General features: G+C 48.6%; 63 non-coding genes across 63 annotated transcripts in view; all 63 read right to left on the reverse strand.

The window, feature by feature from the left end:
* Positions 1 to 40: 40 nt before the first annotated feature.
* Positions 41 to 159, reverse strand: LOC145078602 (5S ribosomal RNA). Its single transcript, XR_013694141.1, has one exon. It is a non-coding gene; the product is annotated as a 5S ribosomal RNA (ribosomal RNA).
* Positions 160 to 376: 217 nt separating this feature from the next.
* Positions 377 to 495, reverse strand: LOC145078955 (5S ribosomal RNA). Its single transcript, XR_013694486.1, has one exon. It is a non-coding gene; the product is annotated as a 5S ribosomal RNA (ribosomal RNA).
* A 216-nt stretch (positions 496 to 711) lies between these two features.
* On the reverse strand, positions 712 to 830 carry LOC145079232 (5S ribosomal RNA). The gene has a single exon (XR_013694750.1). It is a non-coding gene; the product is annotated as a 5S ribosomal RNA (ribosomal RNA).
* A 216-nt stretch (positions 831 to 1,046) lies between these two features.
* On the reverse strand, positions 1,047 to 1,165 carry LOC145078837 (5S ribosomal RNA). The gene has a single exon (XR_013694368.1). It is a non-coding gene; the product is annotated as a 5S ribosomal RNA (ribosomal RNA).
* Positions 1,166 to 1,381: 216 nt separating this feature from the next.
* LOC145085702 (5S ribosomal RNA) lies at positions 1,382 to 1,500 on the reverse strand. Its single transcript, XR_013700093.1, has one exon. It is a non-coding gene; the product is annotated as a 5S ribosomal RNA (ribosomal RNA).
* A 217-nt stretch (positions 1,501 to 1,717) lies between these two features.
* LOC145085291 (5S ribosomal RNA) lies at positions 1,718 to 1,836 on the reverse strand. The gene has a single exon (XR_013699697.1). It is a non-coding gene; the product is annotated as a 5S ribosomal RNA (ribosomal RNA).
* Positions 1,837 to 2,053: 217 nt separating this feature from the next.
* Positions 2,054 to 2,172, reverse strand: LOC145085613 (5S ribosomal RNA). The gene has a single exon (XR_013700006.1). It is a non-coding gene; the product is annotated as a 5S ribosomal RNA (ribosomal RNA).
* A 217-nt stretch (positions 2,173 to 2,389) lies between these two features.
* On the reverse strand, positions 2,390 to 2,508 carry LOC145078604 (5S ribosomal RNA). Its single transcript, XR_013694144.1, has one exon. It is a non-coding gene; the product is annotated as a 5S ribosomal RNA (ribosomal RNA).
* A 217-nt stretch (positions 2,509 to 2,725) lies between these two features.
* LOC145078588 (5S ribosomal RNA) lies at positions 2,726 to 2,844 on the reverse strand. The gene has a single exon (XR_013694128.1). It is a non-coding gene; the product is annotated as a 5S ribosomal RNA (ribosomal RNA).
* Positions 2,845 to 3,060: 216 nt separating this feature from the next.
* On the reverse strand, positions 3,061 to 3,179 carry LOC145077946 (5S ribosomal RNA). Its single transcript, XR_013693553.1, has one exon. It is a non-coding gene; the product is annotated as a 5S ribosomal RNA (ribosomal RNA).
* A 216-nt stretch (positions 3,180 to 3,395) lies between these two features.
* Positions 3,396 to 3,514, reverse strand: LOC145078693 (5S ribosomal RNA). Its single transcript, XR_013694228.1, has one exon. It is a non-coding gene; the product is annotated as a 5S ribosomal RNA (ribosomal RNA).
* A 216-nt stretch (positions 3,515 to 3,730) lies between these two features.
* LOC145085703 (5S ribosomal RNA) lies at positions 3,731 to 3,849 on the reverse strand. Its single transcript, XR_013700094.1, has one exon. It is a non-coding gene; the product is annotated as a 5S ribosomal RNA (ribosomal RNA).
* A 217-nt stretch (positions 3,850 to 4,066) lies between these two features.
* Positions 4,067 to 4,185, reverse strand: LOC145078605 (5S ribosomal RNA). Its single transcript, XR_013694145.1, has one exon. It is a non-coding gene; the product is annotated as a 5S ribosomal RNA (ribosomal RNA).
* A 217-nt stretch (positions 4,186 to 4,402) lies between these two features.
* LOC145078589 (5S ribosomal RNA) lies at positions 4,403 to 4,521 on the reverse strand. Its single transcript, XR_013694129.1, has one exon. It is a non-coding gene; the product is annotated as a 5S ribosomal RNA (ribosomal RNA).
* Positions 4,522 to 4,737: 216 nt separating this feature from the next.
* On the reverse strand, positions 4,738 to 4,856 carry LOC145077957 (5S ribosomal RNA). The gene has a single exon (XR_013693563.1). It is a non-coding gene; the product is annotated as a 5S ribosomal RNA (ribosomal RNA).
* A 216-nt stretch (positions 4,857 to 5,072) lies between these two features.
* LOC145078694 (5S ribosomal RNA) lies at positions 5,073 to 5,191 on the reverse strand. Its single transcript, XR_013694229.1, has one exon. It is a non-coding gene; the product is annotated as a 5S ribosomal RNA (ribosomal RNA).
* A 216-nt stretch (positions 5,192 to 5,407) lies between these two features.
* LOC145085704 (5S ribosomal RNA) lies at positions 5,408 to 5,526 on the reverse strand. Its single transcript, XR_013700095.1, has one exon. It is a non-coding gene; the product is annotated as a 5S ribosomal RNA (ribosomal RNA).
* A 217-nt stretch (positions 5,527 to 5,743) lies between these two features.
* On the reverse strand, positions 5,744 to 5,862 carry LOC145085292 (5S ribosomal RNA). Its single transcript, XR_013699698.1, has one exon. It is a non-coding gene; the product is annotated as a 5S ribosomal RNA (ribosomal RNA).
* Positions 5,863 to 6,079: 217 nt separating this feature from the next.
* Positions 6,080 to 6,198, reverse strand: LOC145085614 (5S ribosomal RNA). The gene has a single exon (XR_013700007.1). It is a non-coding gene; the product is annotated as a 5S ribosomal RNA (ribosomal RNA).
* Positions 6,199 to 6,415: 217 nt separating this feature from the next.
* On the reverse strand, positions 6,416 to 6,534 carry LOC145078852 (5S ribosomal RNA). Its single transcript, XR_013694382.1, has one exon. It is a non-coding gene; the product is annotated as a 5S ribosomal RNA (ribosomal RNA).
* A 218-nt stretch (positions 6,535 to 6,752) lies between these two features.
* LOC145078590 (5S ribosomal RNA) lies at positions 6,753 to 6,871 on the reverse strand. The gene has a single exon (XR_013694130.1). It is a non-coding gene; the product is annotated as a 5S ribosomal RNA (ribosomal RNA).
* Positions 6,872 to 7,087: 216 nt separating this feature from the next.
* LOC145077968 (5S ribosomal RNA) lies at positions 7,088 to 7,206 on the reverse strand. Its single transcript, XR_013693574.1, has one exon. It is a non-coding gene; the product is annotated as a 5S ribosomal RNA (ribosomal RNA).
* Positions 7,207 to 7,422: 216 nt separating this feature from the next.
* LOC145078695 (5S ribosomal RNA) lies at positions 7,423 to 7,541 on the reverse strand. The gene has a single exon (XR_013694230.1). It is a non-coding gene; the product is annotated as a 5S ribosomal RNA (ribosomal RNA).
* Positions 7,542 to 7,757: 216 nt separating this feature from the next.
* LOC145085705 (5S ribosomal RNA) lies at positions 7,758 to 7,876 on the reverse strand. Its single transcript, XR_013700096.1, has one exon. It is a non-coding gene; the product is annotated as a 5S ribosomal RNA (ribosomal RNA).
* A 217-nt stretch (positions 7,877 to 8,093) lies between these two features.
* LOC145078606 (5S ribosomal RNA) lies at positions 8,094 to 8,212 on the reverse strand. The gene has a single exon (XR_013694146.1). It is a non-coding gene; the product is annotated as a 5S ribosomal RNA (ribosomal RNA).
* A 217-nt stretch (positions 8,213 to 8,429) lies between these two features.
* LOC145078593 (5S ribosomal RNA) lies at positions 8,430 to 8,548 on the reverse strand. The gene has a single exon (XR_013694132.1). It is a non-coding gene; the product is annotated as a 5S ribosomal RNA (ribosomal RNA).
* A 216-nt stretch (positions 8,549 to 8,764) lies between these two features.
* Positions 8,765 to 8,883, reverse strand: LOC145077979 (5S ribosomal RNA). The gene has a single exon (XR_013693585.1). It is a non-coding gene; the product is annotated as a 5S ribosomal RNA (ribosomal RNA).
* A 216-nt stretch (positions 8,884 to 9,099) lies between these two features.
* On the reverse strand, positions 9,100 to 9,218 carry LOC145078697 (5S ribosomal RNA). The gene has a single exon (XR_013694232.1). It is a non-coding gene; the product is annotated as a 5S ribosomal RNA (ribosomal RNA).
* Positions 9,219 to 9,434: 216 nt separating this feature from the next.
* Positions 9,435 to 9,553, reverse strand: LOC145085706 (5S ribosomal RNA). The gene has a single exon (XR_013700097.1). It is a non-coding gene; the product is annotated as a 5S ribosomal RNA (ribosomal RNA).
* A 217-nt stretch (positions 9,554 to 9,770) lies between these two features.
* LOC145085293 (5S ribosomal RNA) lies at positions 9,771 to 9,889 on the reverse strand. Its single transcript, XR_013699699.1, has one exon. It is a non-coding gene; the product is annotated as a 5S ribosomal RNA (ribosomal RNA).
* A 217-nt stretch (positions 9,890 to 10,106) lies between these two features.
* Positions 10,107 to 10,225, reverse strand: LOC145085615 (5S ribosomal RNA). Its single transcript, XR_013700008.1, has one exon. It is a non-coding gene; the product is annotated as a 5S ribosomal RNA (ribosomal RNA).
* Positions 10,226 to 10,442: 217 nt separating this feature from the next.
* Positions 10,443 to 10,561, reverse strand: LOC145078607 (5S ribosomal RNA). The gene has a single exon (XR_013694147.1). It is a non-coding gene; the product is annotated as a 5S ribosomal RNA (ribosomal RNA).
* Positions 10,562 to 10,778: 217 nt separating this feature from the next.
* On the reverse strand, positions 10,779 to 10,897 carry LOC145078594 (5S ribosomal RNA). Its single transcript, XR_013694133.1, has one exon. It is a non-coding gene; the product is annotated as a 5S ribosomal RNA (ribosomal RNA).
* Positions 10,898 to 11,113: 216 nt separating this feature from the next.
* LOC145077331 (5S ribosomal RNA) lies at positions 11,114 to 11,232 on the reverse strand. The gene has a single exon (XR_013693117.1). It is a non-coding gene; the product is annotated as a 5S ribosomal RNA (ribosomal RNA).
* A 216-nt stretch (positions 11,233 to 11,448) lies between these two features.
* On the reverse strand, positions 11,449 to 11,567 carry LOC145075146 (5S ribosomal RNA). Its single transcript, XR_013692353.1, has one exon. It is a non-coding gene; the product is annotated as a 5S ribosomal RNA (ribosomal RNA).
* A 216-nt stretch (positions 11,568 to 11,783) lies between these two features.
* Positions 11,784 to 11,902, reverse strand: LOC145085707 (5S ribosomal RNA). The gene has a single exon (XR_013700098.1). It is a non-coding gene; the product is annotated as a 5S ribosomal RNA (ribosomal RNA).
* A 217-nt stretch (positions 11,903 to 12,119) lies between these two features.
* Positions 12,120 to 12,238, reverse strand: LOC145085294 (5S ribosomal RNA). The gene has a single exon (XR_013699700.1). It is a non-coding gene; the product is annotated as a 5S ribosomal RNA (ribosomal RNA).
* A 217-nt stretch (positions 12,239 to 12,455) lies between these two features.
* On the reverse strand, positions 12,456 to 12,574 carry LOC145085616 (5S ribosomal RNA). Its single transcript, XR_013700009.1, has one exon. It is a non-coding gene; the product is annotated as a 5S ribosomal RNA (ribosomal RNA).
* Positions 12,575 to 12,791: 217 nt separating this feature from the next.
* LOC145078608 (5S ribosomal RNA) lies at positions 12,792 to 12,910 on the reverse strand. Its single transcript, XR_013694148.1, has one exon. It is a non-coding gene; the product is annotated as a 5S ribosomal RNA (ribosomal RNA).
* A 218-nt stretch (positions 12,911 to 13,128) lies between these two features.
* Positions 13,129 to 13,247, reverse strand: LOC145078595 (5S ribosomal RNA). The gene has a single exon (XR_013694134.1). It is a non-coding gene; the product is annotated as a 5S ribosomal RNA (ribosomal RNA).
* A 216-nt stretch (positions 13,248 to 13,463) lies between these two features.
* LOC145077342 (5S ribosomal RNA) lies at positions 13,464 to 13,582 on the reverse strand. The gene has a single exon (XR_013693127.1). It is a non-coding gene; the product is annotated as a 5S ribosomal RNA (ribosomal RNA).
* A 216-nt stretch (positions 13,583 to 13,798) lies between these two features.
* Positions 13,799 to 13,917, reverse strand: LOC145075153 (5S ribosomal RNA). The gene has a single exon (XR_013692358.1). It is a non-coding gene; the product is annotated as a 5S ribosomal RNA (ribosomal RNA).
* A 216-nt stretch (positions 13,918 to 14,133) lies between these two features.
* On the reverse strand, positions 14,134 to 14,252 carry LOC145085708 (5S ribosomal RNA). The gene has a single exon (XR_013700099.1). It is a non-coding gene; the product is annotated as a 5S ribosomal RNA (ribosomal RNA).
* Positions 14,253 to 14,469: 217 nt separating this feature from the next.
* LOC145073604 (5S ribosomal RNA) lies at positions 14,470 to 14,588 on the reverse strand. The gene has a single exon (XR_013691455.1). It is a non-coding gene; the product is annotated as a 5S ribosomal RNA (ribosomal RNA).
* Positions 14,589 to 14,807: 219 nt separating this feature from the next.
* Positions 14,808 to 14,926, reverse strand: LOC145085617 (5S ribosomal RNA). The gene has a single exon (XR_013700010.1). It is a non-coding gene; the product is annotated as a 5S ribosomal RNA (ribosomal RNA).
* Positions 14,927 to 15,143: 217 nt separating this feature from the next.
* Positions 15,144 to 15,262, reverse strand: LOC145078609 (5S ribosomal RNA). The gene has a single exon (XR_013694149.1). It is a non-coding gene; the product is annotated as a 5S ribosomal RNA (ribosomal RNA).
* Positions 15,263 to 15,478: 216 nt separating this feature from the next.
* Positions 15,479 to 15,597, reverse strand: LOC145078596 (5S ribosomal RNA). The gene has a single exon (XR_013694135.1). It is a non-coding gene; the product is annotated as a 5S ribosomal RNA (ribosomal RNA).
* Positions 15,598 to 15,813: 216 nt separating this feature from the next.
* On the reverse strand, positions 15,814 to 15,932 carry LOC145077354 (5S ribosomal RNA). Its single transcript, XR_013693138.1, has one exon. It is a non-coding gene; the product is annotated as a 5S ribosomal RNA (ribosomal RNA).
* Positions 15,933 to 16,148: 216 nt separating this feature from the next.
* Positions 16,149 to 16,267, reverse strand: LOC145075158 (5S ribosomal RNA). Its single transcript, XR_013692362.1, has one exon. It is a non-coding gene; the product is annotated as a 5S ribosomal RNA (ribosomal RNA).
* A 216-nt stretch (positions 16,268 to 16,483) lies between these two features.
* On the reverse strand, positions 16,484 to 16,602 carry LOC145085709 (5S ribosomal RNA). The gene has a single exon (XR_013700100.1). It is a non-coding gene; the product is annotated as a 5S ribosomal RNA (ribosomal RNA).
* Positions 16,603 to 16,819: 217 nt separating this feature from the next.
* On the reverse strand, positions 16,820 to 16,938 carry LOC145085295 (5S ribosomal RNA). Its single transcript, XR_013699701.1, has one exon. It is a non-coding gene; the product is annotated as a 5S ribosomal RNA (ribosomal RNA).
* A 217-nt stretch (positions 16,939 to 17,155) lies between these two features.
* On the reverse strand, positions 17,156 to 17,274 carry LOC145085618 (5S ribosomal RNA). The gene has a single exon (XR_013700011.1). It is a non-coding gene; the product is annotated as a 5S ribosomal RNA (ribosomal RNA).
* Positions 17,275 to 17,491: 217 nt separating this feature from the next.
* Positions 17,492 to 17,610, reverse strand: LOC145078610 (5S ribosomal RNA). Its single transcript, XR_013694150.1, has one exon. It is a non-coding gene; the product is annotated as a 5S ribosomal RNA (ribosomal RNA).
* Positions 17,611 to 17,828: 218 nt separating this feature from the next.
* LOC145078597 (5S ribosomal RNA) lies at positions 17,829 to 17,947 on the reverse strand. Its single transcript, XR_013694136.1, has one exon. It is a non-coding gene; the product is annotated as a 5S ribosomal RNA (ribosomal RNA).
* A 216-nt stretch (positions 17,948 to 18,163) lies between these two features.
* On the reverse strand, positions 18,164 to 18,282 carry LOC145077365 (5S ribosomal RNA). The gene has a single exon (XR_013693139.1). It is a non-coding gene; the product is annotated as a 5S ribosomal RNA (ribosomal RNA).
* A 216-nt stretch (positions 18,283 to 18,498) lies between these two features.
* LOC145075163 (5S ribosomal RNA) lies at positions 18,499 to 18,617 on the reverse strand. The gene has a single exon (XR_013692364.1). It is a non-coding gene; the product is annotated as a 5S ribosomal RNA (ribosomal RNA).
* A 216-nt stretch (positions 18,618 to 18,833) lies between these two features.
* Positions 18,834 to 18,952, reverse strand: LOC145085710 (5S ribosomal RNA). Its single transcript, XR_013700101.1, has one exon. It is a non-coding gene; the product is annotated as a 5S ribosomal RNA (ribosomal RNA).
* A 217-nt stretch (positions 18,953 to 19,169) lies between these two features.
* LOC145085296 (5S ribosomal RNA) lies at positions 19,170 to 19,288 on the reverse strand. Its single transcript, XR_013699702.1, has one exon. It is a non-coding gene; the product is annotated as a 5S ribosomal RNA (ribosomal RNA).
* A 217-nt stretch (positions 19,289 to 19,505) lies between these two features.
* LOC145076612 (5S ribosomal RNA) lies at positions 19,506 to 19,624 on the reverse strand. The gene has a single exon (XR_013692723.1). It is a non-coding gene; the product is annotated as a 5S ribosomal RNA (ribosomal RNA).
* A 217-nt stretch (positions 19,625 to 19,841) lies between these two features.
* LOC145075342 (5S ribosomal RNA) lies at positions 19,842 to 19,960 on the reverse strand. The gene has a single exon (XR_013692413.1). It is a non-coding gene; the product is annotated as a 5S ribosomal RNA (ribosomal RNA).
* A 218-nt stretch (positions 19,961 to 20,178) lies between these two features.
* On the reverse strand, positions 20,179 to 20,297 carry LOC145079072 (5S ribosomal RNA). Its single transcript, XR_013694597.1, has one exon. It is a non-coding gene; the product is annotated as a 5S ribosomal RNA (ribosomal RNA).
* A 216-nt stretch (positions 20,298 to 20,513) lies between these two features.
* LOC145077376 (5S ribosomal RNA) lies at positions 20,514 to 20,632 on the reverse strand. Its single transcript, XR_013693140.1, has one exon. It is a non-coding gene; the product is annotated as a 5S ribosomal RNA (ribosomal RNA).
* Positions 20,633 to 20,848: 216 nt separating this feature from the next.
* The window catches only part of LOC145075170 (5S ribosomal RNA), a 119-nt gene continuing 87 nt past the window's right edge, over positions 20,849 to 20,880 (reverse strand). The window contains exon 1 of the ribosomal RNA XR_013692365.1: positions 20,849 to 20,880. This exon is cut by the window's right edge and continues 87 nt beyond it. This is a non-coding gene — a ribosomal RNA (5S ribosomal RNA).

Raw genomic sequence — 20,880 nt, forward strand, 5'->3', positions numbered from 1 at the left:
CACCTAAAACCTAAAAAAACGCAAACGGGCAACGAAAAAGGGGGTGCAACACGAGGACTTCCGAGGGGGTCACCCATCCTAGTTCTACTCTCGCCCAAACACGCTTAACTGCGAAGTTCTGATGGGATCCGATGCATTAGTGCTGGTATGATCGCACCCGAAATACTATCCATGCTTATTCTTTTTATGTCATACAAGACGCAGAACCTCGTTTGTTTTCGTACACGAGGCATGGGACCCACGTGAGGGATCGGCTCCGTTTGGGAAAGACGAAAACAATCAACATCGAACCGGATGCCGCCCGAGCATAGACATAGCAAGAAAGAAAAAAAAACGCACCTAAAACATAAAAAAACGCAGACGGGCAACGAAAAAGGGGGTGCAATACGAGGACTTCCCAGGGGGTCACCCATCCTAGTGCTACTCTCGCCCAAGGACGCTTAACAGCGGAGTTCTGATGGAATCTGGTGCATTAGTGCTGGTATGATCGCACCTTAAATACTATCCATGATTATTGTTTTTATGTCATACAAGACGCAGAACCTCGTTTGCTTTCGTACGCGAGGCGTGGGACCCAAGCGAGGGATCAGCTCCATTCTGGATAACACGAAAAGAATCAACATTGAACCGGAGGCCGCCCGAGCATAGACATAGCAAGAAAGAAAAAAAACGCACCTAAAACATAAAAAACGCAGACGTGCAACGAAAAAGGGGGTGCAACACGAGGACTTCCCAAGGGGTCACCCATCCTAGTTCTACTATCGCCCAAGCACGCTTAACTGCGAAGTTCTGATGGGATCCGGTGCATTAGTGCTACTATGATCGCACCCGAAGTACTATCCATGCTTATTCTTTTTATGTCATACAAGACGCAGAACGTCGTTTGTTTTCGTACGCGAGGCGTGGGACCCACGTGAGGGATCGGCTCCGTTCGGGAAACACGAAAACAATCATCATCGAACCGGAGGCCGCCCGAGCATAGACATAGCAAGAAAGAAAAAAAACACACCTAAAACATAAAAAAACGCAGACGGGCAACGAAAAAGGGGGTGCAACACGAGGACTTCCCAAGGGGTCACCCATCCTAGTACTACTCTAGCCCAAGCACGCTTAGCTGCGGAGTTCTGATGGGAATCGGTGCATTAGTGCTGGTATGATCGCACTAGAATTACTATACATGTTTATTGTTTTTATGTCTTACAAGACGTAGAACCTCGCTCGCTTCCGTATGCGAGGCGTGGGACCCACATGAGCGATCGGCTCCGTTCGGGAAACACGAAAACAATCATCATCGAATCGGAGGCCGCCCGAGCATAGACATAGCAAGAAAGAAAAAAAACGCACCTAAAACATAAAAAAACGCAGACGGGCAACGAAAAAGGGGGTGCAACACGAGGACTTCCCAAGGGGTCATCCATCTTAGTAATACTCTCGCCCAAGCACGCTTAACTGCGGAGTTCTGATGGGATCCGGTGCATTAGTGCTGGTATGATCGCATCCGAAATACTATCCATGCTTATTGTTTTTATGTCATACAAGACGCAGAACCTCGTTTGTTTTCGTACGCGAGGTGTGGGACCCACGTGAGGGATCGGCTCCGTTCAGGAAACACGAAAACAATCAACATTGAACCGGAGGCCGCCCGAGCATAGACATAGCAAGAAAGAAACAAAAACGCACCTAAAACATAAAGAAACGCAAACGGGCAACGAAAAAGGGGGTGCAACACGAGGACTTCCCAGGGGGTCACCCATCCTAGAACTACTCTAGCCCAAGCACGCTTAACTGCGGAGTTCTGATGGGATCCGGTGCATTAGTGCTGGTATGATCGCACCCGAAATACTATCCATGCTTATTCTTTTTATGTCATACAAGACGCAGGACCTCGTTTGTTTTCGTACGCGAGGAGATAGACCCACGTGAGGGATCGGCTCCGTTCGGGAAACACGAAAACAATCAACATCGAACCGGAGGCCGCCCGAGCGTAGACATAGCAAGAAAGAAAAAAAAACACACCTAAAACATAAAAAAACGCAGACGGGCAACGAAAAAGGGGGTGCAACACGAGGACTTCCCAGGGGGTCATCCATCTTAGTAATACTCTCGCCCAAGCACGCTTAACTGCGGAGTTCTGATGGGATCCGGTGCATTAGTGCTGGTATGATCGCATCCGAAATACTATCCATGCTTATTGTTTTTATGTCATACAAGACGCAGAACCTCGTTTGTATTCGTACGCGAGGCGTGGGACCCACGTGAGGGATCGGCTCCGTTCGGGAAACACGAAAACAATCAACATTGAACTGGAGGCCGCCCGAGCATAGACATAGCAAGAAAGAAACAAAAACGCACCTAAAACCTAAAAAAACGCAAACGGGCAACGAAAAAGGGGGTGCAACACGAGGACTTCCGAGGGGGTCACCCATCCTAGTTCTACTCTCGCCCAAACACGCTTAACTGCGAAGTTCTGATGGGATCCGATGCATTAGTGCTGGTATGATCGCACCCGAAATACTATCCATGCTTATTCTTTTTATGTCATACAAGACGCAGAACCTCGTTTGTTTTCGTACACGAGGCATGGGACCCACATGAGGGATCGGCTCCGTTTGGGAAAGACGAAAACAATCAACATCGAACCGGATGCCGCCCGAGCATAGACATAGCAAGAAAGAAAAAAAAACGCACCTAAAACATAAAAAAACGCAGACGGGCAACGAAAAAGGGGGTGCAATACGAGGACTTCCCAGGGGGTCACCCATCCTAGTGCTACTCTCGCCCAAGGACGCTTAACAGCGGAGTTCTGATGGAATCTGGTGCATTAGTGCTGGTATGATCGCACCCTAAATACTATCCATGATTATTGTTTTTATGTCATACAAGACGCAGAACCTCGTTTGCTTTCGTACGCGAGGCGTGGGACCCAAGCGAGGGATCAGCTCCATTCTGGATAACACGAAAAGAATCAACATTGAACCGGAGGCCGCCCGAGCATAGACATAGCAAGAAAGAAAAAAAACGCACCTAAAACATAAAAAACGCAGACGTGCAACGAAAAAGGGGGTGCAACACGAGGACTTCCCAAGGGGTCACCCATCCTAGTTCTACTATCGCCCAAGCACGCTTAACTGCGAAGTTCTGATGGGATCCGGTGCATTAGTGCTAGTATGATCGCACCCGAAGTACTATCCATGCTTATTCTTTTTATGTCATACAAGACGCAGAACGTCGTTTGTTTTCGTACGCGAGGCGTGGGACCCACGTGAGGGATCGGCTCCGTTCGGGAAACACGAAAACAATCATCATCGAACCGGAGGCCGCCCGAGCATAGACATAGCAAGAAAGAAAAAAAACACACCTAAAACATAAAAAAACGCAGACGGGCAACGAAAAAGGGGGTGCAACACGAGGACTTCCCAAGGGGTCACCCATCCTAGTACTACTCTAGCCCAAGCACGCTTAGTTGCGGAGTTCTGATGGGAACCGGTGCATTAGTGCTGGTATGATCGCACTAGAATTACTATACATGTTTATTGTTTTTATGTCTTACAAGACGTAGAACCTCGCTTGCTTTCGTATGCGAGGCGTGGGACCCACATGAGCGATCGGCTCCGTTCGGGAAACACGAAAACAATCATCATCGAATCGGAGGCCGCCCGAGCATAGACATAGCAAGAAAGAAAAAAAACGCACCTAAAACATAAAAAAACGCAGACGGGCAACGAAAAAGGGGGTGCAACACGAGGACTTCCCAAGGGGTCATCCATCTTAGTAATACTCTCGCCCAAGCACGCTTAACTGCGGAGTTCTGATGGGATCCGGTGCATTAGTGCTGGTATGATCGCATCCGAAATACTATCCATGCTTATTGTTTTTATGTCATACAAGACGCAGAACCTCGTTTGTTTTCGTACGCGAGGTGTGGGACCCACGTGAGGGATCGGCTCCGTTCAGGAAACACGAAAACAATCAACATTGAACCGGAGGCCGCCCGAGCATAGACATAGCAAGAAAGAAACAAAAACGCACCTAAAACCTAAAAAAACGCAAACGGGCAACGAAAAAGGGGGTGCAACACGAGGACTTCCGAGGGGGTCACCCATCCTAGTTCTACTCTCGCCCAAACACGCTTAACTGCGAAGTTCTGATGGGATCCGATGCATTAGTGCTGGTATGATCGCACCCGAAATACTATCCATGCTTATTCTTTTTATGTCATACAAGACGCAGAACCTCGTTTGTTTTCGTACACGAGGCATGGGACCCACATGAGGGATCGGCTCCGTTTGGGAAAGACGAAAACAATCAACATCGAACCGGATGCCGCCCGAGCATAGACATAGCAAGAAAGAAAAAAAAACGCACCTAAAACATAAAAAAACGCAGACGGGCAACGAAAAAGGGGGTGCAATACGAGGACTTCCCAGGGGGTCACCCATCCTAGTGCTACTCTCGCCCAAGGACGCTTAACAGCGGAGTTCTGATGGAATCTGGTGCATTAGTGCTGGTATGATCGCACCCTAAATACTATCCATGATTATTGTTTTTATGTCATACAAGACGCAGAACCTCGTTTGCTTTCGTACGCGAGGCGTGGGACCCAAGCGAGGGATCAGCTCCATTCTGGATAACACGAAAAGAATCAACATTGAACCGGAGGCCGCCCGAGCATAGACATAGCAAGAAAGAAAAAAAACGCACCTAAAACATAAAAAACGCAGACGTGCAACGAAAAAGGGGGTGCAACACGAGGACTTCCCAAGGGGTCACCCATCCTAGTTCTACTATCGCCCAAGCACGCTTAACTGCGAAGTTCTGATGGGATCCGGTGCATTAGTGCTAGTATGATCGCACCCGAAGTACTATCCATGCTTATTCTTTTTATGTCATACAAGACGCAGAACGTCGTTTGTTTTCGTACGCGAGGCGTGGGACCCACGTGAGGGATCGGCTCCGTTCGGGAAACACGAAAACAATCATCATCGAACCGGAGGCCGCCCGAGCATAGACATAGCAAGAAAGAAAAAAAACACACCTAAAACATAAAAAAACGCAGACGGGCAACGAAAAAGGGGGTGCAACACGAGGACTTCCCAAGGGGTCACCCATCCTAGTACTACTCTAGCCCAAGCACGCTTAGTTGCGGAGTTCTGATGGGAACCGGTGCATTAGTGCTGGTATGATCGCACTAGAATTACTATACATGTTTATTGTTTTTATGTCTTACAAGACGTAGAACCTCGCTTGCTTTCGTATGCGAGGCGTGGGACCCACATGAGCGATCGGCTCCGTTCGGGAAACACGAAAACAATCATCATCGAATCGGAGGCCGCCCGAGCATAGACATAGCAAGAAAGAAAAAAAACGCACCTAAAACATAAAAAAACGCAGACGGGCAACGAAAAAGGGGGTGCAACACGAGGACTTCCCAAGGGGTCATCCATCTTAGTAATACTCTCGCCCAAGCACGCTTAACTGCGGAGTTCTGATGGGATCCGGTGCATTAGTGCTGGTATGATCGCATCCGAAATACTATCCATGCTTATTGTTTTTATGTCATACAAGACGCAGAACCTCGTTTGTTTTCGTACGCGAGGTGTGGGACCCACGTGAGGGATCGGCTCCGTTCAGGAAACACGAAAACAATCAACATTGAACCGGAGGCCGCCCGAGCATAGACATAGCAAGAAAGAAACAAAAACGCACCTAAAACATAAAGAAACGCAAACGGGCAACGAAAAAGGGGGTGCAACACGAGGACTTCCCAGGGGGTCACCCATCCTAGAACTACTCTAGCCCAAGCACGCTTAACTGCGGAGTTCTGATGGGATCCGGTGCATTAGTGCTGGTATGATCGCACCCGAAATACTATCCATGCTTATTCTTTTTATGTCATACAAGACGCAGGACCTCGTTTGTTTTCGTACGCGAGGAGATAGACCCACGTGAGGGATCGGCTCCGTTCGGGAAACACGAAAACAATCAACATCGAACCGGAGGCCGCCCGAGCGTAGACATAGCAAGAAAGAAAAAAAAACACACCTAAAACATAAAAAAACGCAGACGGGCAACGAAAAAGGGGGTGCAACACGAGGACTTCCCAGGGGGTCATCCATCTTAGTAATACTCTCGCCCAAGCACGCTTAACTGCGGAGTTCTGATGGGATCCGGTGCATTAGTGCTGGTATGATCGCATCCGAAATACTATCCATGCTTATTGTTTTTATGTCATACAAGACGCAGAACCTCGTTTGTATTCGTACGCGAGGCGTGGGACCCACGTGAGGGATCGGCTCCGTTCGGGAAACACGAAAACAATCAACATTGAACTGGAGGCCGCCCGAGCATAGACATAGCAAGAAAGAAACAAAAACGCACCTAAAACCTAAAAAAACGCAAACGGGCAACGAAAAAGGGGGTGCAACACGAGGACTTCCGAGGGGGTCACCCATCCTAGTTCTACTCTCGCCCAAACACGCTTAACTGCGAAGTTCTGATGGGATCCGACGCATTAGTGCTGGTATGATCGCACCCGAAATACTATCCATGCTTATTCTTTTTATGTCATACAAGACGCAGAACCTCGTTTGTTTTCGTACACGAGGCATGGGACCCACGTGAGGGATCGGCTCCGTTTGGGAAAGACGAAAACAATCAACATCGAACCGGATGCCGCCCGAGCATAGACATAGCAAGAAAGAAAAAAAAAACGCACCTAAAACATAAAAAAACGCAGACGGGCAACGAAAAAGGGGGTGCAATACGAGGACTTCCCAGGGGGTCACCCATCCTAGTGCTACTCTCGCCCAAGGACGCTTAACAGCGGAGTTCTGATGGAATCTGGTGCATTAGTGCTGGTATGATCGCACCCTAAATACTATCCATGATTATTGTTTTTATGTCATACAAGACGCAGAACCTCGTTTGCTTTCGTACGCGAGGCGTGGGACCCAAGCGAGGGATCAGCTCCATTCTGGATAACACGAAAAGAATCAACATTGAACCGGAGGCCGCCCGAGCATAGACATAGCAAGAAAGAAAAAAAACGCACCTAAAACATAAAAAACGCAGACGTGCAACGAAAAAGGGGGTGCAACACGAGGACTTCCCAAGGGGTCACCCATCCTAGTTCTACTATCGCCCAAGCACGCTTAACTGCGAAGTTCTGATGGGATCCGGTGCATTAGTGCTAGTATGATCGCACCCGAAGTACTATCCATGCTTATTCTTTTTATGTCATACAAGATGCAGAACGTCGCTTGTTTTCGTACGCGAGGCGTGGGACCCACGTGAGGGATCGGCTCCGTTCGGGAAACACGAAAACAATCATCATCGAACCGGAGGCCGCCCGAGCATAGACATAGCAAGAAAGAAAAAAAACACACCTAAAACATAAAAAAACGCAGACGGGCAACGAAAAAGGGGGTGCAACACGAGGACTTCCCAAGGGGTCACCCATCCTAGTACTACTCTAGCCCAAGCACGCTTAGTTGCGGAGTTCTGATGGGAACCGGTGCATTAGTGCTGGTATGATCGCACTAGAATTACTATACATGTTTATTGTTTTTATGTCTTACAAGACGTAGAACCTCGCTTGCTTTCGTATGCGAGGCGTGGGACCCACATGAGCGATCGGCTCCGTTCGGGAAACACGAAAACAATCATCATCGAATCGGAGGCCGCCCGAGCATAGACATAGCAAGAAAGAAAAAAAACGCACCTAAAACATAAAAAAACGCAGACGGGCAACGAAAAAGGGGGTGCAACACGAGGACTTCCCAAGGGGTCATCCATCTTAGTAATACTCTCGCCCAAGCACGCTTAACTGCGGAGTTCTGATGGGATCCGGTGCATTAGTGCTGGTATGATCGCATCCGAAATACTATCCATGCTTATTGTTTTTATGTCATACAAGACGCAGAACCTCGTTTGTTTTCGTACGCGAGGTGTGGGACCCACGTGAGGGATCGGCTCCGTTCAGGAAACACGAAAACAATCAACATTGAACCGGAGGCCGCCCGAGCATAGACATAGCAAGAAAGAAACAAAAACGCACCTAAAACCTAAAAAAACGCAAACGGGCAACGAAAAAGGGGGTGCAACACGAGGACTTCCGAGGGGGTCACCCATCCTAGTTCTACTCTCGCCCAAACACGCTTAACTGCGAAGTTCTGATGGGATCCGATGCATTAGTGCTGGTATGATCGCACCCGAAATACTATCCATGCTTATTCTTTTTATGTCATACAAGACGCAGAACCTCGTTTGTTTTCGTACACGAGGCATGGGACCCACATGAGGGATCGGCTCCGTTTGGGAAAGACGAAAACAATCAACATCGAACCGGATGCCGCCCGAGCATAGACATAGCAAGAAAGAAAAAAAAACGCACCTAAAACATAAAAAAACGCAGACGGGCAACGAAAAAGGGGGTGCAATACGAGGACTTCCCAGGGGGTCACCCATCCTAGTGCTACTCTCGCCCAAGGACGCTTAACAGCGGAGTTCTGATGGAATCTGGTGCATTAGTGCTGGTATGATCGCACCCTAAATACTATCCATGATTATTGTTTTTATGTCATACAAGACGCAGAACCTCGTTTGCTTTCGTACGCGAGGCGTGGGACCCAAGCGAGGGATCAGCTCCATTCTGGATAACACGAAAAGAATCAACATTGAACCGGAGGCCGCCCGAGCATAGACATAGCAAGAAAGAAAAAAAACGCACCTAAAACATAAAAAACGCAGACGTGCAACGAAAAAGGGGGTGCAACACGAGGACTTCCCAAGGGGTCACCCATCCTAGTTCTACTATCGCCCAAGCACGCTTAACTGCGAAGTTCTGATGGGATCCGGTGCATTAGTGCTAGTATGATCGCACCCGAAGTACTATCCATGCTTATTCTTTTTATGTCATACAAGACGCAGAACGTCGTTTGTTTTCGTACGCGAGGCGTGGGACCCACGTGAGGGATCGGCTCCGTTCGGGAAACACGAAAACAATCATCATCGAACCGGAGGCCGCCCGAGCATAGACATAGCAAGAAAGAAAAAAAACACACCTAAAACATAAAAAAACGCAGACGGGCAACGAAAAAGGGGGTGCAACACGAGGACTTCCCAAGGGGTCACCCATCCTAGTACTACTCTAGCCCAAGCACGCTTAGTTGCGGAGTTCTGATGGGAACCGGTGCATTAGTGCTGGTATGATCGCACTAGAATTACTATACATGTTTATTGTTTTTATGTCTTACAAGACGTAGAACCTCGCTTGCTTTCGTATGCGAGGCGTGGGACCCACATGAGCGATCGGCTCCGTTCGGGAAACACGAAAACAATCATCATCGAATCGGAGGCCGCCCGAGCATAGACATAGCAAGAAAGAAAAAAAACGCACCTAAAACATAAAAAAACGCAGACGGGCAACGAAAAAGGGGGTGCAACACGAGGACTTCCCAAGGGGTCATCCATCTTAGTAATACTCTCGCCCAAGCACGCTTAACTGCGGAGTTCTGATGGGATCCGGTGCATTAGTGCTGGTATGATCGCATCCGAAATACTATCCATGCTTATTGTTTTTATGTCATACAAGACGCAGAACCTCGTTTGTTTTCGTACGCGAGGTGTGGGACCCACGTGAGGGATCGGCTCCGTTCAGGAAACACGAAAACAATCAACATTGAACCGGAGGCCGCCCGAGCATAGACATAGCAAGAAAGAAACAAAAACGCACCTAAAACATAAAGAAACGCAAACGGGCAACGAAAAAGGGGGTGCAACACGAGGACTTCCCAGGGGGTCACCCATCCTAGAACTACTCTAGCCCAAGCACGCTTAACTGCGGAGTTCTGATGGGATCCGGTGCATTAGTGCTGGTATGATCGCACCCGAAATACTATCCATGCTTATTCTTTTTATGTCATACAAGACGCAGGACCTCGTTTGTTTTCGTACGCGAGGAGATAGACCCACGTGAGGGATCGGCTCCGTTCGGGAAACACGAAAACAATCAACATCGAACCGGAGGCCGCCCGAGCGTAGACATAGCAAGAAAGAAAAAAAAACACACCTAAAACATAAAAAAACGCAGACGGGCAACGAAAAAGGGGGTGCAACACGAGGACTTCCCAGGGGGTCATCCATCTTAGTAATACTCTCGCCCAAGCACGCTTAACTGCGGAGTTCTGATGGGATCCGGTGCATTAGTGCTGGTATGATCGCATCCGAAATACTATCCATGCTTATTGTTTTTATGTCATACAAGACGCAGAACCTCGTTTGTATTCGTACGCGAGGCGTGGGACCCACGTGAGGGATCGGCTCCGTTCGGGAAACACGAAAACAATCAACATTGAACTGGAGGCCGCCCGAGCATAGACATAGCAAGAAAGAAACAAAAACGCACCTAAAACCTAAAAAAACGCAAACGGGCAACGAAAAAGGGGGTGCAACACGAGGACTTCCGAGGGGGTCACCCATCCTAGTTCTACTCTCGCCCAAACACGCTTAACTGCGAAGTTCTGATGGGATCCGATGCATTAGTGCTGGTATGATCGCACCCGAAATACTATCCATGCTTATTCTTTTTATGTCATACAAGACGCAGAACCTCGTTTGTTTTCGTACACGAGGCATGGGACCCACATGAGGGATCGGCTCCGTTTGGGAAAGACGAAAACAATCAACATCGAACCGGATGCCGCCCGAGCATAGACATAGCAAGAAAGAAAAAAAAACGCACCTCAAACATAAAAAAACGCAGACGGGCAACGAAAAAGGGGGTGCAATACGAGGACTTCCCAGGGGGTCACCCATCCTAGTGCTACTCTCGCCCAAGGACGCTTAACAGCGGAGTTCTGATGGAATCTGGTGCATTAGTGCTGGTATGATCGCACCCTAAATACTATCCATGATTATTGTTTTTATGTCATACAAGACGCAGAACCTCGTTTGCTTTCGTACGCGAGGCGTGGGACCCAAGCGAGGGATCAGCTCCATTCTGGATAACACGAAAACAATCAACATTGAACCGGAGGCCGCCCGAGCATAGACATAGCAAGAAAGAAAAAAAACGCACCTAAAACATAAAAAACGCAGACGTGCAACGAAAAAGGGGGTGCAACACGAGGACTTCCCAGGGGGTCACCCATCCTAGTTCTACTATCGCCCAAGCACGCTTAACTGCGAAGTTCTGATGGGATCCGGTGCATTAGTGCTAGTATGATCGCACCCGAAGTACTATCCATGCTTATTCTTTTTATGTCATACAAGACGCAGAACGTCGTTTGTTTTCGTACGCGAGGCGTGGGACCCACGTGAGGGATCGGCTCCGTTCGGGAAACACGAAAACAATCATCATCGAACCGGAGGCCGCCCGAGCATAGACATAGCAAGAAAGAAAAAAAACGCACCTAAAACATAAAAAAACGCAGACGGGCAACGAAAAAGGGGGTGCAACACGAGGACTTCCCAAGGGGTCACCCATCCTAGTACTACTCTAGCCCAAGCACGCTTAGCTGCGGAGTTCTGATGGGAACCGGTGCATTAGTGCTGGTATGATCGCACTAGAATTACTATACATGTTTATTGTTTTTATGTCTTACAAGACGTAGAACCTCGCTTGCTTTCGTATGCGAGGCGTGGGACCCACATGAGCGATCGGCTCCGTTCGGGAAACACGAAAACAATCATCATCGAATCGGAGGCCGCCCGAGCATAGACATAGCAAGAAAGAAAAAAAACGCACCTAAAACATAAAAAAACGCAGACGGGCAACGAAAAAGGGGGTGCAACACGAGGACTTCCCAAGGGGTCATCCATCTTAGTAATACTCTCGCCCAAGCACGCTTAACTGCGGAGTTCTGATGGGATCCGGTGCATTAGTGCTGGTATGATCGCATCCGAAATACTATCCATGCTTATTGTTTTTATGTCATACAAGACGCAGAACCTCGTTTGTTTTCGTACGCGAGGTGTGGGACCCACGTGAGGGATCGGCTCCGTTCAGGAAACACGAAAACAATCAACATTGAACCGGAGGCCGCCCGAGCATAGACATAGCAAGAAAGAAACAAAAACGCACCTAAAACATAAAGAAACGCAAACGGGCAACGAAAAAGGGGGTGCAACACGAGGACTTCCCAGGGGGTCACCCATCCTAGAACTACTCTAGCCCAAGCACGCTTAACTGCGGAGTTCTGATGGGATCCGGTGCATTAGTGCTGGTATGATCGCACCCGAAATACTATCCATGCTTATTCTTTTTATGTCATACAAGACGCAGGACCTCGTTTGTTTTCGTACGCGAGGAGATAGACCCACGTGAGGGATCGGCTCCGTTCGGGAAACACGAAAACAATCAACATCGAACCGGAGGCCGCCCGAGCGTAGACATAGCAAGAAAGAAAAAAAAACACACCTAAAACATAAAAAAACGCAGACGGGCAACGAAAAAGGGGGTGCAACACGAGGACTTCCCAGGGGGTCATCCATCTTAGTAATACTCTCGCCCAAGCACGCTTAACTGCGGAGTTCTGATGGGATCCGGTGCATTAGTGCTGGTATGATCGCATCCGAAATACTATCCATGCTTATTGTTTTTATGTCATACAAGACGCAGAACCTCGTTTGTATTCGTACGCGAGGCGTGGGACCCACGTGAGGGATCGGCTCCGTTCGGGAAACACGAAAACAATCAACATTGAACTGGAGGCCGCCCGAGCATAGACATAGCAAGAAAGAAACAAAAACGCACCTAAAACCTAAAAAAACGCAAACGGGCAACGAAAAAGGGGGTGCAACACGAGGACTTCCGAGGGGGTCACCCATCCTAGTTCTACTCTCGCCCAAACACGCTTAACTGCGAAGTTCTGATGGGATCCGATGCATTAGTGCTGGTATGATCGCACCCGAAATACTATCCATGCTTATTCTTTTTATGTCATACAAGACGCAGAACCTCGTTTGTTTTCGTACACGAGGCATGGGACCCACGTGAGGGATCGGCTCCGTTTGGGAAAGACGAAAACAATCAACATCGAACCGGATGCCGCCCGAGCATAGACATAGCAAGAAAGAAAAAAAAAACGCACCTAAAACATAAAAAAACGCAGACGGGCAACGAAAAAGGGGGTGCAATACGAGGACTTCCCAGGGGGTCACCCATCCTAGTGCTACTCTCGCCCAAGGACGCTTAACAGCGGAGTTCTGATGGAATCTGGTGCATTAGTGCTGGTATGATCGCACCCTAAATACTATCCATGATTATTGTTTTTATGTCATACAAGACGCAGAACCTCGTTTGCTTTCGTACGCGAGGCGTGGGACCCAAGCGAGGGATCAGCTCCATTCTGGATAACACGAAAACAATCAACATTGAACCGGAGGCCGCCCGAGCATAGACATAGCAAGAAAGAAAAAAAACGCACCTAAAACATAAAAAACGCAGACGTGCAACGAAAAAGGGGGTGCAACACGAGGACTTCCCAGGGGGTCACCCATCCTAGTTCTACTATCGCCCAAGCACGCTTAACTGCGAAGTTCTGATGGGATCCGGTGCATTAGTGCTAGTATGATCGCACCCGAAGTACTATCCATGCTTATTCTTTTTATGTCATACAAGACGCAGAACGTCGTTTGTTTTCGTACGCGAGGCGTGGGACCCACGTGAGGGATCGACTCCGTTCGGGAAACACGAAAACAATCATCATCGAACCGGAGGCCGCCCGAGCATAGACATAGCAAGAAAGAAAAAAAACGCACCTAAAACATAAAAAAACGCAGACGGGCAACGAAAAAGGGGGTGCAACACGAGGACTTCCCAAGGGGTCACCCATCCTAGTACTACTCTAGCCCAAGCACGCTTAGCTGCGGAGTTCTGATGGGAACCGGTGCATTAGTGCTGGTATGATCGCACTAGAATTACTATACATGTTTATTGTTTTTATGTCTTACAAGACGTAGAACCTCGCTTGCTTTCGTATGCGAGGCGTGGGACCCACATGAGCGATCGGCTCCGTTCGGGAAACACGAAAACAATCATCATCGAATCGGAGGCCGCCCGAGCATAGACATAGCAAGAAAGAAAAAAAACGCACCTAAAACATAAAAAAACGCAGACGGGCAACGAAAAAGGGGGTGCAACACGAGGACTTCCCAAGGGGTCATCCATCTTAGTAATACTCTCGCCCAAGCACGCTTAACTGCGGAGTTCTGATGGGATCCGGTGCATTAGTGCTGGTATGATCGCATCCGAAATACTATCCATGCTTATTGTTTTTATGTCATACAAGACGCAGAACCTCGTTTGTTTTCGTACGCGAGGTGTGGGACCCACGTGAGGGATCGGCTCCGTTCAGGAAACACGAAAACAATCAACATTGAACCGGAGGCCGCCCGAGCATATACATAGCAAGAAAGAAACAAAAACGCACCTAAAACATAAAGAAACGCAAACGGGCAACGAAAAAGGGGGTGCAACACGAGGACTTCCCAGGGGGTCACCCATCCTAGAACTACTCTAGCCCAAGCACGCTTAACTGCGGAGTTCTGATGGGATCCGGTGCATTAGTGATGGTATGATCGCACCCGAAATACTATCCATGCTTATTCTTTTTATGTCGTACAAGACGCAGGACCTCGTTTGTTTTCGTACGCGAGGAGATAGACCCACGTGAGGGATCGGCTCCGTTCGGGAAACACGAAAACAATCAACATCGAACCGGAGGCCGCCCGAGCGTAGACATAGCAAGAAAGAAAAAAAAAAACACACCTAAAACATAAAAAAACGCAGACGGGCAACGAAAAAGGGGGTGCAACACGAGGACTTCCCAGGGGGTCATCCATCTTAGTAATACTCTCGCCCAAGCACGCTTAACTGCGGAGTTCTGATGGGATCCGGTGCATTAGTGCTGGTATGATCGCATCCGAAATACTATCCATGCTTATTGTTTTTATGTCATACAAGACGCAGAACCTCGTTTGTATTCGTACGCGAGGCGTGGGACCCACGTGAGGGATCGGCTCCGTTCGGGAAACACGAAAACAATCAACATTGAACTGGAGGCCGCCCGAGCATAGACATAGCAAGAAAGAAACAAAAACGCACCTAAAACCTAAAAAAACGCAAACGGGCAACGAAAAAGGGGGTGCAACACGAGGACTTCCGAGGGGGTCACCCATCCTAGTTCTACTCTCGCCCAAACACGCTTAACTGCGAAGTTCTGATGGGATCCGATGCATTAGTGCTGGTATGATCGCACCCGAAATACTATCCATGCTTATTCTTTTTATGTCATACAAGACGCAGAACCTCGTTTGTTTTCGTACACGAGGCATGGGACCCACGTGAGGGATCGGCTCCGTTTGGGAAAGACGAAAACAATCAACATCGAACCGGATGCCGCCCGAGCATAGACATAGCAAGAAAGAAAAAAAACGCACCTAAAACATAAAAAAACGCAGACGGGCAACGAAAAAGGGGGTGCAATACGAGGACTTCCCAGGGGGTCACCCATCCTAGTGCTACTCTCGCCCAAGGACGCTTAACAGCGGAGTTCTGATGGAATCTGGTGCATTAGTGCTGGTATGATCGCACCCTAAATACTATCCATGATTATTGTTTTTATGTCATACAAGACGCAGAACCTCGTTTGCTTTCGTACGCGAGGCGTGGGACCCAAGCGAGGGATCAGCTCCATTCTGGATAACACGAAAACAATCAACATTGAACCGGAGGCCGCCCGAGCATAGACATAGCAAGAAAGAAAAAAAACGCACCTAAAACATAAAAAACGCAGACGTGCAACGAAAAAGGGGGTGCAACACGAGGACTTCCCAGGGGGTCACCCATCCTAGTTCTACTATCGCCCAAGCACGCTTAACTGCGAAGTTCTGATGGGATCCGGTGCATTAGTGCTAGTATGATCGCACCCGAAGTACTATCCATGCTTATTCTTTTTATGTCATACAAGACGCAGAACGTCGTTTGTTTTCGTACGCGAGGCGTGGGACCCACGTGAGGGATCGGCTCCGTTCGGGAAACACGAAAACAATCATCATCGAACCGGAGGCCGCCCGAGCATAGACATAGCAAGAAAGAAAAAAAACGCACCTAAAACATAAAAAAACGCAGACGGGCAACGAAAAAGGGGGTGCAACACGAGGACTTCCCAAGGGGTCACCCATCCTAGTACTACTCTAGCCCAAGCACGCTTAGCTGCGGAGTTCTGATGGGAACCGGTGCATTAGTGCTGGTATGATCGCACTAGAATTACTATACATGTTTATTGTTTTTATGTCTTACAAGACGTAGAACCTCGCTTGCTTTCGTATGCGAGGCGTGGGACCCACATGAGCGATCGGCTCCGTTCGGGAAACACGAAAACAATCATCATCGAATCGGAGGCCGCCCGAGCATAGACATAGCAAGAAAGAAAAAAAACGCACCTAAAACATAAAAAAACGCAGACGGGCAACGAAAAAGGGGGTGCAACACGAGGACTTCCCAAGGGGTCATCCATCTTAGTAATACTCTCGCCCAAGCACGCTTAACTGCGGAGTTCTGATGGGATCCGGTGCATTAGTGCTGGTATGATCGCATCCGAAATACTATCCATGCTTATTGTTTTTATGTCATACAAGACGCAGAACCTCGTTTGTTTTCGTACGCGAGGTGTGGGACCCACGTGAGGGATCGGCTCCGTTCAGGAAACACGAAAACAATCAACATTGAACCGGAGGCCGCCCGAGCATATACATAGCAAGAAAGAAACAAAAACGCACCTAAAACATAAAGAAACGCAAACGGGCAACGAAAAAGGGGGTGCAACACGAGGACTTCCCAGGGGGTCACCCATCCTAGAACTACTCTAGCCCAAGCACGCTTAACTGCGGAGTTCTGATGGGATCCGGTGCATTAGTGCTGGTATGATCGCACCCGAAATACTATCCATGCTTATTCTTTTTATGTCATACAAGACGCAGGACCTCGTTTGTTTTCGTACGCGAGGAGATAGACCCACGTGAGGGATCGGCTCCGTTCGGGAAACACGAAAACAATCAACATCGAACCGGAGGCCGCCCGAGCGTAGACATAGCAAGAAAGAAAAAAAAACACACCTAAAACATAAAAAAACGCAGACGGGCAACGAAAAAGGGGGTGCAACACGAGGACTTCCCAGGGGGTCATCCATCTTAGTAATACTCTCGCCCAAGCACGCTTAACTGCGGAGTTCTGATGGGATCCGGTGCATTAGTGCTGGTATGATCGCATCCGAAATACTATCCATGCTTATTGTTTTTATGTCATACAAGACGCAGAACCTCGTTTGTATTCGTACGCGAGGCGTGGGACCCACGTGAGGGATCGACTCCGTTCGGGAAACACGAAAACAATCAACATTGAACTGGAGGCCGCCCGAGCATAGACATAGCAAGAAAGAAACAAAAACGCACCTAAAACCTAAAAAAACGCAAACGGGCAACGAAAAAGGGGGTGCAACACGAGGACTTCCGAGGGGGTCACCCATCCTAGTTCTACTCTCGCCCAAACACGCTTAACTGCGAAGTTCTGATGGGATCCGATGCATTAGTGCTGGTATGATCGCACCCGAAATACTATCCATGCTTATTCTTTTTATGTCATACAAGACGCAGAACCTCGTTTGTTTTCGTACACGAGGCATGGGACCCACGTGAGGGATCGGCTCCGTTTGGGAAAGACGAAAACAATCAACATCGAACCGGATGCCGCCCGAGCATAGACATAGCAAGAAAGAAAAAAAAAACGCACCTAAAACATAAAAAAACGCAGACGGGCAACGAAAAAGGGGGTGCAATACGAGGACTTCCCAGGGGGTCACCCATCCTAGTGCTACTCTCGCCCAAGGACGCTTAACAGCGGAGTTCTGATGGAATCTGGTGCATTAGTGCTGGTATGATCGCACCCTAAATACTATCCATGATTATTGTTTTTATGTCATACAAGACGCAGAACCTCGTTTGCTTTCGTACGCGAGGCGTGGGACCCAAGCGAGGGATCAGCTCCATTCTGGATAACACGAAAACAATCAACATTGAACCGGAGGCCGCCCGAGCATAGACATAGCAAGAAAGAAAAAAAACGCACCTAAAACATAAAAAACGCAGACGTGCAACGAAAAAGGGGGTGCAACACGAGGACTTCCCAGGGGGTCACCCATCCTAGTTCTACTATCGCCCAAGCACGCTTAACTGCGAAGTTCTGATGGGATCCGGTGCATTAGTGCTAGTATGATCGCACCCGAAGTACTATCCATGCTTATTCTTTTTATGTCATACAAGACGCAGAACGTCGTTTGTTTTCGTACGCGAGGCGTGGGACCCACGTGAGGGATCGACTCCGTTCGGGAAACACGAAAACAATCATCATCGAACCGGAGGCCGCCCGAGCATAGACATAGCAAGAAAGAAAAAAAACGCACCTAAAACATAAAAAAACGCAGACGGGCAACGAAAAAGGGGGTGCAACACGAGGACTTCCCAAGGGGTCACCCATCCTAGTACTACTCTAGCCCAAGCACGCTTAGCTGCGGAGTTCTGATGGGAACCGGTGCATTAGTGCTGGTATGATCGCACTAGAATTACTATACATGTTTATTGTTTTTATGTCTTACAAGACGTAGAACCTCGCTTGCTTTCGTATGCGAGGCGTGGGACCCACATGAGCGATCGGCTCCGTTCGGGAAACACGAAAACAATCATCATCGAATCGGAGGCCGCCCGAGCATAGACATAGCAAAAAAGAAAAAAAACGCACCTAAAACATAAAAAAACGCAGACGGGCAACGAAAAAGGGGGTGCAACACGAGGACTTCCCAAGGGGTCATCCATCTTAGTAATACTCTCGCCCAAGCACGCTTAACTGCGGAGTTCTGATGGGATCCGGTGCATTAGTGCTGGTATGATCGCATCCGAAATACTATCCATGCTTATTGTTTTTATGTCATACAAGACGCAGAACCTCGTTTGTTTTCGTACGCGAGGTGTGGGACCCACGTGAGGGATCGGCTCCGTTCAGGAAACACGAAAACAATCAACATTGAACCGGAGGCCGCCCGAGCATAGACATAGCAAGAAAGAAACAAAAACGCACCTAAAACATAAAGAAACGCAAACGGGCAACGAAAAAGGGGGTGCAACACGAGGACTTCCCAGGGGGTCACCCATCCTAGAACTACTCTAGCCCAAGCACGCTTAACTGCGGAGTTCTGATGGGATCCGGTGCATTAGTGCTGGTATGATCGCACCCGAAATACTATCCATGCTTATTCTTTTTATGTCATACAAGACGCAGGACCTCGTTTGTTTTCGTACGCGAGGAGATAGACCCACGTGAGGGATCGGCTCCGTTCGGGAAACACGAAAACAATCAACATCGAACCGGAGGCCGCCCGAGCGTAGACATAGCAAGAAAGAAAAAAAAACACACCGAAAACATAAAAAAACGCAGACGGGCAACGAAAAAGGGGGTGCAACACGAGGACTTCCCAGGGGGTCATCAATCTTAGTAATACTCTCGCCCAAGCACGCTTAACTGCGGAGTTCTGATGGGATCCGGTGCATTAGTGCTGGTATGATCGCATCCGAAATACTATCCATGCTTATTGTTTTTATGTCATACAAGACGCAGAACCTCGTTTGTATTCGTACGCGAGGCGTGGGACCCACGTGAGGGATCGGCTCCGTTCGGGAAACACGAAAACAATCAACATTGAACTGGAGGCCGCCCGAGCATAGACATAGCAAGAAAGAAGCAAAAACGCACCTAAAACCTAAAAAAACGCAAACGGGCAACGAAAAAGGGGGTGCAACACGAGGACATCCGAGGGGGTCACCCATCCTAGTTCTACTCTCGCCCAAACACGCTTAACTGCGAAGTTCTGATGGGATCCGATGCATTAGTGCTGGTATGATCGCACCCGAAATACTATCCATGCTTATTCTTTTTATGTCATACAAGACGCAGAACCTCGTTTGTTTTCGTACACGAGGCATGGGACCCACGTGAGGGATCGGCTCCGTTTGGGAAAGACGAAAACAATCAACATCGAACCGGATGCCGCCCGAGCATAGACATAGCAAGAAAGAAAAAAAAAACGCACCTAAAACATAAAAAAACGCAGACGGGCAACGAAAAAGGGGGTGCAATACGAGGACTTCACAGGGGGTCACCCATCCTAGTGCTACTCTCGCCCAAGGACGCTTAACAGCGGAGTTCTGATGGAATCTGGTGCATTAGTGCTGGTATGATCACACCCTAAATACTATCCATGATTATTGTTTTTATGTCATACAAGACGCAGAACCTCGTTTGCTTTCGTACGCGAGGCGTGGGACCCAAGCGAGGGATCAGCTCCATTCTGGATAACACGAAAACAATCAATATTGAACCGGAGGCCGCCCGAGCATAGACATAGCAAGAAAGAAAAAAAACGCACCTAAAACATAAAAAACGCAGACGTGCAACGAAAAAGGGGGTGCAACACGAGGACTTCCCAGGGGGTCACCCATCCTAGTTCTACTATCGCCCAAGCACGCTTAACTGCGAAGTTCTGATGGGATCCGGTGCATTAGTGCTAGTATGATCGCACCCGAAGTACTATCCATGCTTATTCTTTTTATGTCATACAAGACGCAGAACGTCGTTTGTTTTCGTACGCGAGGCGTGGGACCCACGTGAGGGATCGGCTCCGTTCGGGAAACACGAAAACAATCATCATCGAACCGGAGGCCGCCCGAGCATAGACATAGCAAGAAAGAAAAAAAACGCACCTAAAACATAAAAAAACGCAGACGGGCAACGAAAAAGGGGGTGCAACACGAGGACTTCCCAAGGGGTCA

The sequence above is a fragment of the Lactuca serriola genome, chromosome 1 (genome assembly GCF_051521515.1).
Source record: "Lactuca serriola cultivar US96UC23 chromosome 1, Lser_US96UC23_V15, whole genome shotgun sequence".
NCBI lineage: Eukaryota > Viridiplantae > Streptophyta > Magnoliopsida > Asterales > Asteraceae > Lactuca > Lactuca serriola.